General features: G+C 39.9%; 1 protein-coding gene across 4 annotated transcripts in view; it reads left to right on the top strand.

Annotated features, from left to right (window-relative positions):
- HMG20A (high mobility group 20A) overlaps positions 1–13,082 on the top strand; it is a 106,263-nt gene that overhangs the window by 735 nt on the left and 92,446 nt on the right. The window lies entirely within an intron of this gene.

The following is a 13,082-nucleotide window of genomic DNA, read 5'->3' as shown; positions in this document are numbered from 1 at the left end:
AAATGGCACATTTTCAGGTGTGTCCCGTAATTGCCAACTTCTACTCACACCATCCCACGCCCGCCAGTTAGGTGGTGTGTGGGTGTGTGCGCGCGCGCGCGCGCTCGCTAGAAGGTTTATTCATCACCTTAATTTTTACAATGAGCTGTTTTTCAGTGAATTAATTGGGTGACATTGGTTAATAAAATTATATAGGTTTTACAGTTCTGTGATACATCATCTGTATGTTATATTGTGTTCACCACCCCAAGTCAAGTCTTCCTCCATCGCCATGTATCCCTCTTTACTCTCTTTTACACCTCGCCCCCTGTGCCCCCTCTCTCCCCGTCTCTTCCTCCCTCTCCCTCTCTCTCCCTCTCCCCTGTAATCACTATACTGTTGTCTGTGTCTATGAGTTATTTTTTTATTTTGCTTAATCCTTTAACTTTTCCATCCATCTAAGCAAGGCCTTCTGTTACAGTAATATAGTATTATAGTAACTAAATAAATAGAAATATAGAAAAATATGGAAGATATATAGAAATAAGTTAGGATATAATGTTAAAAGCCTTCTGGATGGGAATTAATCTAATGTGTACAGATATGATAGACACAGTTAGTGTGTGTGCAAAGTTATATATAGATAAAAAGTGGCTTCCCTAGGAACACCTTAAAAATGGCTTGATGCGACATTTCTGTAGATTAACATAAAAAGAGCTTCCTGCTAGAACTCCCAAAAAGGTGGTTTGATGTGATAATCTAAGGTACTAAAGCAAAGGGAGCCCCTTGCTGCAGTAGTCACCCAGACTCCAACATTGAACATGGACTGTCTCCATGCTTCTCTGACCAAGGATAACTGAGAGGAGCATGCCAACAGGGCCCCATTAAGCTGTACCCAGGCACGCCTTAAGGATTTGTGAGTAATAAACTGCCTGTGTGATTCTTGCTACTAGTGTGTCGGTCATGTCTTTCCTCCGGTGGCAATTGGTCTCAGAACCAGTAAGTAAAATTCCTCATAGCCGCCTCAAGAGTAGTCTCGAAGAGGCTGCCAGCCCTGCTGTTGATCAGGAGTGTCCCACTGCACCGGGAAGTCGAATCCGGGACACCTGATCCACTTAGAGTTCAAGCTTTACTGGGACACCCACCCCTGACAGCTGTCAGTATGTCCTCTATATGAGTCTGTTTCTATTTTGTTACTTTATGTTGTTCTTTAGATTCCATATACTATAAGGGAAATCAAATGGCACTTGCCTTTCTCTGACTGGCTTATTTCACTTAGGTTAATGCTCTCCATGTCAAGCCATGCTGACTCAAAAGGTGAGAGGTAGGTGTTATATCTCTGGACATTGTACAGTAACTCTGTAGCCACCATTCATTACAGTGCTGGATGTTTTACATAAATTATGAGGCACATTCACCTTACCAAAATGAAAATATCATACGGAAGTACTCACATTCTTGGTGTTACCTTAGCTAATATAATTGGTATCTTAAATTCTTAGGCTTGTTGGTTCTGTCCTGTGCCTGAGAACAACTTCCTCAGCCTTAAAAATTCTTGCACATTGCCTCACCAGGCAGTGAATAGAGCATCGGACCAGGATGCGGAAGGACCCTAGGTCAAGACCCCGAGGTCACCAGCTTCAGCACGGGCTCATCTGGCTTGAGCAAAAAGCTTACCAGCTTGGACCCAAGTTCGCTGGCTCGAGCAAGGGGTTACTCCAGGGGTCCCCAAACTGCGGCCCCTGAAGCCATTTATCCGGCCCCCGCCGCACTTCTGGAAGGGCACCTCTTTCATTGGTAGTCAGTGAGAGGAGCATAGTTCCCATTTAAATATTGGTCAGTTTGTTGATTTAAATTTACTTGGTCTTTATTTTAAATATTGTATTTGTTCCGTTTTGTTTTTTTACTTTAAAATAAGATATGTGCAGTGTGCATAGGAATTTGTTCATAGTTTTTTTTATAGTCCGGCCCTCCAACGGTCTGAGGGACAGTGAACTGGCCCCCTGTCTAAAAAGTTTGGGGACCCCTGGGTTACTCATTCAGCTGAAGGCCCGCGGTCAAGGCACATATGAGAAAGCAATCAATGAACAACTGAAGTATCACAATGAAAAACTGATGATTGATGCTTCTCATCTCTTTCTGTTCCTGTCTGTCTGTCCCTATCTATCCCTCTGACTCTCTCTCTGACTCTGTAAAAAAAAAAAGATTCACTCAAAAATTCTTGCACATCACGTGTAGTATTTGTGAACATTAGATTTTAGTACATTTTCCCTTTGTAATTTAATTAAATTCAGGTAGATTCAAAAATGGTATCTGTTCTTGGTGGTTTTAAAGCATAGTACAAGGATCATGAGATTCAGCTCAGATTTTAATTAGGGGGAAAATTGGCTCACAAAGGACAAAAGATGAAAAAGAAAGAACTTTCTATTTTTCCTATACTCAAGAAAATACGGTATATGTAACAAAAGTTTTGATTTCTTGGGTTCTGTTTTCAACTACTGCAGTACATGGGTGGGAGGATGTGAACTGAAGGAATCAATCAATTTAGAGCTTAGGAAATCTCAACAACTTGAGTAATTTTTAGAAAACAGGTGAATTGTAATGTCTTTCAAGGATCTTTAAAAGAATAAAGCCTTTTATTTTTTCCTTTTGAACTGTTGCCTATCTATGTGGTGGCACAGTAGATAAAGAGTCGACCTGGAAATGCAGAGGTCGCCAGTTTGAAACCCTGGGCTTGCCTGGTCAAGGCACATACAAGAAACAGCTACAGTGGTACTTTGAGATACAAACAGACCAACATTCGAATTTTTTAAGATATAGCTATGACTCGGTCCATATTTTTGTTCAAGATCCGAGCGAAATTCTGAGATACGAGTCGTGATTTGGGAAGCTGCCACTAGTTGGCACGTTGGGGCATGGGTCCAGTATTGGCAGCACAACACCAGCATCATTCTTTCTCACGTTACCCGCAGAATCAAGTCGAATCTCGTGCACTGTACTCTTTCTTGCATCATTTTTGCATTTTTTACTAACTTTTTTTGTGTGCTATCATGGGGCTGAAGAAGGTGAGTGTAAATGACAGTGGTAAGAAGAAGAAGAGAATGATGTCGATAGAAGTAAAGAAATAATAGAAAAACATGAGCGTGGTGTACGAGTGATTGAACTGGCCAGGCTATACGACCGCAATACATCTACAATTTGTACCATCCTTAAACAAAAGGATGCTATCAAAAGCGCAAATCCAGTGAAAGGAACTACAAGTCTGTCCCGATTAAGGCAAATATCCATGAAGAAATGGAGAAGCTTCTGCTGGTGTGGGTGAAAGAGAAAGAGAGATACAGTGGCAGGAGATACAGTGACAGAGACTGTAATATGCAAAAAGGCACGTATTATTTACAACGACTTGAAGAAGAAAGAACCATCAACCTAAAAAGAGGCAGCAGAAGATACGTTTAAGGCAAGTCACGGCTGGTTTGAAAATTTCAAGAAGAGATCTGGCATCCACTCGGTGGTGAGGCATGGTGAAGCTGCGAGTGCTGACGTAAGGCAGCTGAGGAGTACATTGCACATTTTGCTGAGCTTATCGCAAAGGAAGGTTACATCCCTCAGCAAGTGTTCAACTGTGACGGAACAGGATTGTTTTGGAAAGAAATGCCCCCAGAGGACTTTCATCACTGCAGAAGAGAAGAAGCTGCCAGGCCATAAACCCATGAAGGACCATCTGACCCTTGCATTGTGTGCAGATGCTAGCAGTGACTGTAAAGTAATGCCACTGCTAGTATATCATTCTGAAATCCTTTAAGACTCACAGGATTCTTAATGAAAAACTGCAGGTTATTTGGCGCGCCAATGCTAGGGCATGGGTTACGCGGCAGTTTTTTATTGAATGGGTAAATCTCGTCTTTGGTCCTGCAAAGAAATATCTTCAAGAAACTAAACTCCCGATGAAAGCATTACTAATCCTTGAAAATGCTCCAGCCCACCCACCTGGTCTTGAAGATGACATTCTCGATGAGTTCAAATTTGTGAAAGTCCTCTACCTCCCACCCAGCACAACCTCAATCTTGCAACCTATAGATCAGCAGGTCATTTCCAACTTTAAAAAGCTTTACACAAAGCACTTGATCTGCCACTGCTTTGTGGTGACTGAGAATACAAATCTAACCCTTCGAGAGTTTTGGAAAGATCACTACAACATCGTGATATGTTTATGCATTATTGACTTGGCATGGCAAGAGGTTACAAGAATAACCTTGAACTCGGCATGGAAAAAGTTATGGCCTGATGATGTTACAGACAGGGACTTCGAAGAATTTGAACCAGAGACTGAGAGTGAGGTAGAAGCATTGGAGGAGATTGTGTCCCTCGGAAAGTAGATGGGTCTGGAGGTAGATGAGGGTGAGGTAAATGAGCTTGTGGAGGAACATGAGGAACTCTCAACTGAGTAGTTGAAGGAGCTACAGATGATGCAACAGATGGAGCTTCTGCAAGAGATTAGTAGTGAGGAGGAGGAGGCAGAGTCAGAGGAAGTAATTTCTAAAGTGAAATTAAAGACATGCTGGCAATGTGGGAGAAGCTTTCAAGTTTCATTGAAAAGAAACACCCAGAAAAAGTTTCAACTGGTAGTGCTTCAGCACTTCTGAATGACACTTGTTTGTCACATTTCCGAAAAATTTTAAAAGGCAGGCAAAAGCAAACCTCTTTGAATAGATTTTTATTCAAAAGTCCTGCAAGTGAAGGTGCCGAAAGTGTAGCCAAAAGGGCAAAAACAGGTGATGATTAAATGAAAAATATGTAATGTTAAGCTTAGGTTAAGTTTAAAGTTAAGAAAGTGCATTTTTTGCCTGACCTGTGGTGGTGCAGTGGATGGGGCGTCAACCTGGAAACGCTGAGGTTGTCGGTTCAAAACCCTGGGCTTGCCTGGTCAAGGCACATATGGGAGTTGATGCTTCCTGCTCCTCTCCCCCTTCTCTCTCTCTCTCTCCTCTCTATGTGTTTCTTAATTAAAAACGTCTTTTTTCATAATTTAGGATGGTTTTGGGATGTTTCACAGGGCTGTAATGGGTTAAATCTATTTCAGTTATTTTATTTTATTTTATTTTATTTTTTTTTTTCATTTTTCTGAAGCTGGAAACAGGGAGAGACAGTCAGACAGACTCCCGCATGCGCCCGACCGGGATCCACCTGGCACGCCCACCAGGGGCGATGCTCTGCCCACCAGGGGGCGATGCTCTGCCCATCCTGGGGGTCGCCATGTTGTGACCAGAGCCACTCTAGCGCCTGAGGCAGAGGCCACAGAGCCATCCCCAGCGCCCGGGCCATCTTTGCTCCAATAGAGCCTCGGCTGCGGGAGGGGAAGGGAGAGACAGAGAGGAAAGCTCGGCGGAGGGGTGGAGAAGCAAATGAGCACTTCTCCTGTGTGCCCTGGCCGGGAATCGAACCCGGGTCCTCTGCACGCTAGGCTGACTCTCTACCGCTGAGCCAACCGGCCAGGGCCTATTTCACTTATTTTAAATGGGAGAAATTTGATATACAAGTTGACTGACTTACGAACTCGGTTACAGAACGAGTAAAACTCATATCTCAAGGTACCACTGTACTGCCTTCCTGCTCCTCCCCCCTTTTCTTTCTCTCTCTCTCCTTTCTAAAATGAATAAAATATATTATTTTTAAAAAGTTATTTGGTTTAGAGTTTATTTGAAAATATTTTTTATCTAAATTTTACTGTAAACAGAAAAATATGTTTTAAATTTCTGTATACATAAAAGATCTCAGATCCCAATATCAATGAGTTATCTTTCTAAAGACTACAAAGTTTCTGCAGTGGTTGAAAAGGTGAGACTGATTAATGTCTTATTTTTATAAGGTTAGGGATATGTAGACTGCCTCAAGCAAGTATTAATTAACTGATTGAAGAGAATGTGTTTGCTCTTTTCTCTATTAGTGTAATATAGAAGGAAATATGTGATCATTCTGAGAGATTAAACTGGATATTAGGAATTAACTGAAGTAAGTAAAGATTGGAGAGAGAAATGAAAAAGGTAGAGAAAAGTTAAAATATTGATTGAGATACATTGCTATTGCATTTTGGAAACTTTTTGGCTAGCAAAGGAATATTTAAGTTGGTTTCTATGCTATTCCTTGGAAGAAATGCCACGTAAAAGAAATAAGAAAAATTGCTGCAGCTGAAAGACTTGAGCAGCTTGAAGAAGTATCTGTTTGAAAGAAAGCAATATATAATGCACATATCTGAGAGAAGATGTTTGTGATACACGGCAGTTATTCATTGATTCCATCAAAAAGGAAATATTAGAAAAGGTTATGAAAAATGGAGGGACTATGGAACCTGCTTTATTCGCTAGTGTTTCTGTGGGAAGACTTGCTGCTTCCAAAGGCTTTTTATTTTATTTTTATCTTTGAGTTAATGAATTTGAGATTTTTCATTTTATTACTTGCCATCTATAATAAAGAACCTGTACCCTGACCTGTGGTGGCTCAGGGAATAAAGTGTAGCCCTGAAACACTGAGGTTGCTGGTTTGAAACCCAAGGCTTGCCCGGTCAAGGCACATAGGGGAGATGATGCTTCCTGCTTCTACCCCCACTTCTATCTCTCCCTATCTGTATCTCTCTCTATATATATATCTCCCCCTGTCTCTAAAATGAATGAATTTTAAAAAACAAAAGGAAATTATAAAAAAATAACGTCCATTTTTTAGAGTATTTAGATGAGATAACCATTTTTTTTGCAAAAGCAGTAATTGATTACACTGCTTATAGCAGTTTGAAATATTAAAATAGTAAGTCAAAATTCTGAATTCCATCACACTGAAGTTTGATAACCCACAGAGTGCTAGATAGATACCATATATAATACAAACATGTCTTTTCATTCTTTTGTCTGCTGGCCTTTGAAAAGTCATGCTTATGTTTTTAAACTATTGCTTGTTCTTTGTTGTTTTATTAGTTTTTGCCATGAGGTCTAGCTTTAAGAGTATCCTTGCAACTTGAATGGTTTTTAAACTTACAATTCTGCTGTCTCTCTCTCTGTTTCAAGACCTTTAAGAGTATTCAAATGAGAATGCCTCTTAATGACTGTCATTATTTCAACGGAAGTTTATTGACTGCATACTATGTGCTAATAATCACTGTCCTAGGGAATACAGACAAATATCAAAATCTCTAAGTTTATTCTGATTTCCAAATTAAATCTGGAATTTTGCTCCCTTAGTATTCCTACGTAAGATCTATAGTATAATCATTGCTCAGATTGGATCAAGAAGCAGCCCTAAATTTGATCTCTCTTGGTCTTAATCTCTAAGCCATTCTAAACTCAGTTTTAAATATTTCAGCCTAAGTTTTATCCAGACCATGTAAGACTGTCTGTTAATATTCAGCCCTTTTTTTTTTTTTTTTTTTTTTTTTTTTTTTCCCTGAAGCTGGAAACAGGGAGAGACAGTCAGACAGACTCCCGCATGCGCTGGACCGGGATCCACCCGGCACGCCCACCATGGGGCGACGCTCTGCCCACCAGGGGGCGATGCTCTGCCCATCCTGGGTGTCGCCATGTTGCGACCAGAGCCACTCTAGCGCCTGAGGCAGAGGCCACAGAGCCATCCCCAGCGCCCGGGCCATCTTTGCCCCAATGGAGCCTTGGCTGCGGGAGGGGAAGAGAGAGACAGAGAGGAAAGCGCGGCGGAGGGGTGGAGAAGCAAATGGGCACTTCTCCTGTGTGCCCTGGCCGGGAATCGAACCCGGGTCCTCCACACGCTAGGCCGACGCTCTACCGCTGAGCCAACCGGCCAGGGCAGTCCTTTTCATTGACACAAGCATGGTAATCCTGCCATCTTAGAATCCTTTGTATAGTTAAGGACAAATAAAAGTGAACAGTGGGGAAAAAATGAATTAGGCAGGCCTGGGTTCAAAACTGCTGTCAACATTTACTTGCTAAGCCTGCAAGCTAGACAACATTGGGCAATTTCAGTTGCCATAAACCTAAATGGGCTTGTTTGATGTGTCAAGGACATGATATGTGAATCACCTAGCACAGCCTGGTGTTAGAATGTTAACTGTCTTTCCCTCAGTCTTCTGCTATTCTGCTATTAGGATTTGCCCTCATGTCTGTTTTAAGGGTTACATATTCCCAGAAGTGTGGGATACAGGACTAGGATTATTGAAATTCTCTTTCCCTAGCAAGATGCTCATTTATCAGTCAAGATTCTATTTTTAGTTTCTTGTGAGTAGATATCATTATTTTCACTGATCACTTTAGAAAATATACATAACAGAAGTTTTAAGAAAAGTTGGAGTCCCTAAAGTAATTTAAATTTTTATAAGAAGACATGGAATCATTTTTCTAAACCTATTTAAATGCTAGCCTAAAATTCAAGGTCCTTCACAGTGTGACCATGTCTCTATTGCCTGTTGACACATTCCTAACTGGATTGGTTTCTGGAAAAATAATTCTGCACTGTATCCAGCATTTCTATCTTTGTTAATGCTCTCCTCTGTCTGAAATACTTTCTCTTTTCCCAAGAATCCCTATCAAAGTGCACCTTCTCTAAGGCTCTTTCTAGGTACCACCTTCAACTTCAAGAAGTGTACTTCTCACAAAAATTATGGGATCAAGGAACATGCACATACTCTAGTACTTTCAGCCTTTTGTATAGTGCATTTTCACCAGTGAAATAAAAGTTGGTTTTGCATCTCATCTGCATAATCAAACTTTCTTTGACTTGTCCTTTGCTTTTCTGATGCTCTTGTTTAATAAAAAAATATCAAATGCTTCTTTTTTTTACCGCTTCACATTCATTTTGAAATATCCCCTAATTTTTGTGAGCAAGTTTATTTCCTAATGACTATCTTTTCTTTCCACTCTCTCAACAATGTATATACTGTTTGTTGCCCCTCCATTTTGTGCTTTTCTTATGGCACTTAATATCTAGTGCTGCTGCTGGTTTCTATCATTCTTTTTCTTTTTTACAGAGACAGAGAGAGACATAGACAGGGACAGACAGGAACGGAGAGAGATGAGAAGCATCAATCATTAGTTTTTTGTTGCGCATTGCAACACCTTAGTTGTTCATTGATTGCCTTCTCAAACATGCCTTGACTGCGGGCCTTCAGCAGACTGAGTAACCCCTTGCTGGAACCAGCGATCTTGGGTTCAAACTGGTGGGATTTTGCTTAAACCAGATGAGCCCGCGCTCAAACTGGTGAGCTCGGGATCTCGAACCTGGGTCCTCTGCATCCCAGTCTGACGCTCTATCCACTGCGCCACCGCCTGGTCAAGCTCTATCATTCTTATTGTACGTAGTGTTTCTGTACTGCCATAAAAGACTTCAGGCTGCATCTTATTCCTATCTTGTCTCCTGTTATACTTGGCACAATGCCATTCAGATTGTAAGTATTCAGAAAATATTTGTGGAGTTGAACTGCCACTTGGGGTAAGATGAAATTAATCAATACATTTTGTCCACTATTTATGCCCAATATTAAGCACAGTGACCAGCATAAAATATTCAAATACCTATTCAATGAAAGAGTAAATAAGTCATTGTTTTCTCATTTGTTGATATTCCAGGGTGTCAATATGTCAATGAGCATATATTGAAAACCTACTATATGCTCTGAACTATGAGAACTGACCCCTGCCCTCAGTTTAATCGGAAAGGATATGTAAATAATGTGTGCAGACTCAGAAGACTGCAGGTGTTTGCATGAAGGTAGAAGTCAGTACAGAGCTGTTTGCTTTATGAGAAATATACTAGGCTTTCTGAACTCAGAAACAGTAGATTTGGATATTGAGAGATGCTTAAATTGCAATTCTATCCCTAGGTATAAGTATCTGGGAAAACTGAAACTGGAGTCACAGAAATTTTTTTTTATAATTTTTTAAGATTTTATTTATTCATTTTTCATGAATAAAGAGAGAGAGAGAAAGGAAGAAAGAGAGAGAAAAGGTGGGAGGACCAGGAAGCATCAACTCCCATACATGCCTTGATCAGGCAAGCCCAGGGTTTCGAACTGGCAACCTCAGTGTTCCAGGTCAACACTTTGTCCACTACCACCACAGGTCAGGCAGTCACAGAAAATTTTTTACATGAATGTTTATAGCAGAATTTTTCATAAGAGCCAAAAAATAGAAACAGACCCAAATGTTCATCAGTTGATGGATAAACAGCAAGAAAAACGAATGAAGTAGTGATACATGCTATAACATGGGTGAAACTTAGAAATATTGCACTGCAGTAAAAGAAGCCAGGCACAAAAGGCCTGCACGACTTCATTTATATGAGATGTCTAGAATACTATGTCTTTGACCTAATCGAAAAGAAATCTGACCTGACCTGTGCTGGCACAGTGGATAAAGTGTTAACCTAGAATGCTGAGGTCACCGGTTCAAAACCCTGGGCTTGCCTGGTCAGGGCACATGTGAGAAACAACTACTACAAGTTGATGCTTCCTGCTCCTCCCTCCCATTTCTCTCTCTACTCACTCTAAAATCAATAAGTAAAACCTTTTTTTTTTTTTAATCTGAAGCTTCCTTCAAGATTCTAAGATTTCCTCCTTTGTCAACACCCTTTTAGTGTGAACATTCACCTCATAGAGACGAAAAGCATTAGTGGATGCTGGTAGCTGGGGATGAGGAAAGATGCTAATGTGTACAGAGTCTCTTTTGGGAGTGATGAAATGTTAGATAGTATTAGATAGTGATGCTGTCTGGCTTGTGGTGGCACAGTGGCTAGAACATCAACCTGGGACACTGAGGTCATGACCAGTTCAAAACCCTGGGCTTGCTCAGTCAAGGCACATATGACAAGTAAGCAATGAACAACTAAAATGAAGCGATTATGAGTCCATAGTTATCATTCCCCTCTTTCCTCTCTCTGTAAAATTAATAAATAAAATTTTTTTAAAAAGATGGTGGCAATGTTTGCACAACCTTGATACTAAAATACCTTGTATAGCAATATATTTTTAAAAACCCAATGATTTGTACACTAAAAAGGTGAAATTTGTGGCATGTGAATTACATCTCAAAAAGAAATGGGGGTGATAATTTAAATTTGAATGGAAAATTTGGGGCAGGGCTAAAAGGAGGAAACAAGATATATGAAAGCCAGGAGGAAGTAACTCTTCCTCAGATCGGAGAGGGAAATCTAAGTGGGTAGATACAGGGCTAGAGGTATGTTGAGGATGAGGTGAGGATGGATATGAATGTTTCAGGCTATCTTTTGTCTTAATAAAGCAGGCAGTGAGATGAATGTTTAGACTAGAAGGGTGTTGACAAAGGGGGACTTACAATCTAGAAGAAACCTTCAGATTCATTTTGATTCATTTATACCAGTGGTTCTCAACCTGTGGGTCGCGACCCCGGCGGAGGTCGAACGACCAAAACACAGGGGTCGCCTAAAGCCATCGGAAAATACATATTTATTATACAATATATTTTTAAATAAAATATGTATTTCTGATGGCTTTAGGCCTAAAGCCATCAGAAAATACATATTTATTATACAATACATTTTAAAATAAAATACATATTTATTATACAATACATTTTAAAATAAAATATGTATTTCCGATGGCTTTAGGCGACCCCTGTGTTTTCGTCGTTCGACCCCCGCCGGGGTCGCGACCCACAGGTTGAGAACCGCTGATTTATACAGTATATGGTCAAATCAGTTTCTGTAGGACAGTCAGCTGAGTTCAGAGGGTGGAAGGATCGTAAGGTGAGGGAGTCTGATAGCAGTAAACAATGAAGCTCCTGAAGAAGGTAAGAGAATAGAGACTAGACAAAGTCTGATTCTAAAACTAATTGCAGATGATGAAGATAGATGAATTTTACTAGAAAGGGCAGTGATTAGGAGAAGTTAATACAAATAAAGTTATTCATTTGAAGAAATACTTGAGTGCCTTTTGTGTATATACCAGGCACTATCAGGTAAAACTACAGCTATTTGTCTTATTTGAATTATTTCTTAGGATAAGATCTTAAGTAGGATATTGGTTTAAAGAGTGTGGGCACTGTATAGTTGTCTGTACAATAGCTACATTATTTTCCCAAAAGGATGTGTTCATTAGTGATGCCACTGGCAATATATGAATGTGTTTTTTCACTATACTGTAATTTCACCAGCAAATTTTTTGGCTAATTGAATAGGCCCAAAATCATTCTTCCCTTTGGTCATTGCTTTTAATATATACTGTCCACAAAAATTAGAGGATCAGGGAATGTGCAGAATCTCCAGTACTTTAAGCCTTTTGTATAGTGCATTTTCACCAATGAAATAAAAGTTGGTTTTGCATCTCATTTGTATAATTGAACAACTTTCTTTGACTTGTTTGCTTTTCTGATGTTCTTGTTTAATAAAATAAAATCAAATGCTTTTTTTTTATTGCTTCATATTCATCTTGAAATATCCCCTAATTTTTGTAAGCAGGTGTCTATACCATAGACTTGGCATTTATTGGAGCATGAAGGAATTCAGAGTCTTTATATTTGGTCCCATCTGGAAGGATATGGATTTTTAAGGACCCTAGAAATCAAACTAGGTTCTAATTTTTATTTATTGTTTTTTAGAGAAACATCAATTTGTTGTTCCACTTATCTATGCCATGATTGGTTGACTCCTCCATGTGCCCTGACTGGGGATCGAACCCACAACCTCAGTGTGTTGGGATAATGCTCCAACCAAGGCTAACCTCTGAATTTAACCCTACTTTTATTCAGTGGTGCTATCTTTATTTTGTAAATAACATTCACATTCAAACCACATTTAGCTGTAATTCCAGTTCCCATTCAACTAATTTAATTCTAATAATCCCATGTTGTAGGTATTAATTGACTTCATTTTGCATATGAGAAAATTGAGGTTTAGAGAGGTTAGGTCTCTTGCTAACAGTCATTTAACTGGTAAGTGATAGAAACAGGATTTAAATACCTGTAAGGCCAGTGATCATTGTCCTACTCCATGATCCCTCTGTATTACTACTAAAATTTACCGGGGGCTCATGGCAACTGAAAGAGAAATCTGAAATGGAACTTGGACAGTCAGGCACTTACCTGTGTATGTAATGAAGCAATCAGCAGAAAAAGTTT

Source organism: Saccopteryx bilineata, chromosome 4, assembly GCF_036850765.1.
Source record: "Saccopteryx bilineata isolate mSacBil1 chromosome 4, mSacBil1_pri_phased_curated, whole genome shotgun sequence".
Taxonomy (NCBI): Eukaryota; Metazoa; Chordata; class Mammalia; order Chiroptera; family Emballonuridae; genus Saccopteryx; species Saccopteryx bilineata.
Note: the sequence above shows the minus strand (reverse complement) of the source record. Positions and strands in the feature narration are given on the sequence as shown.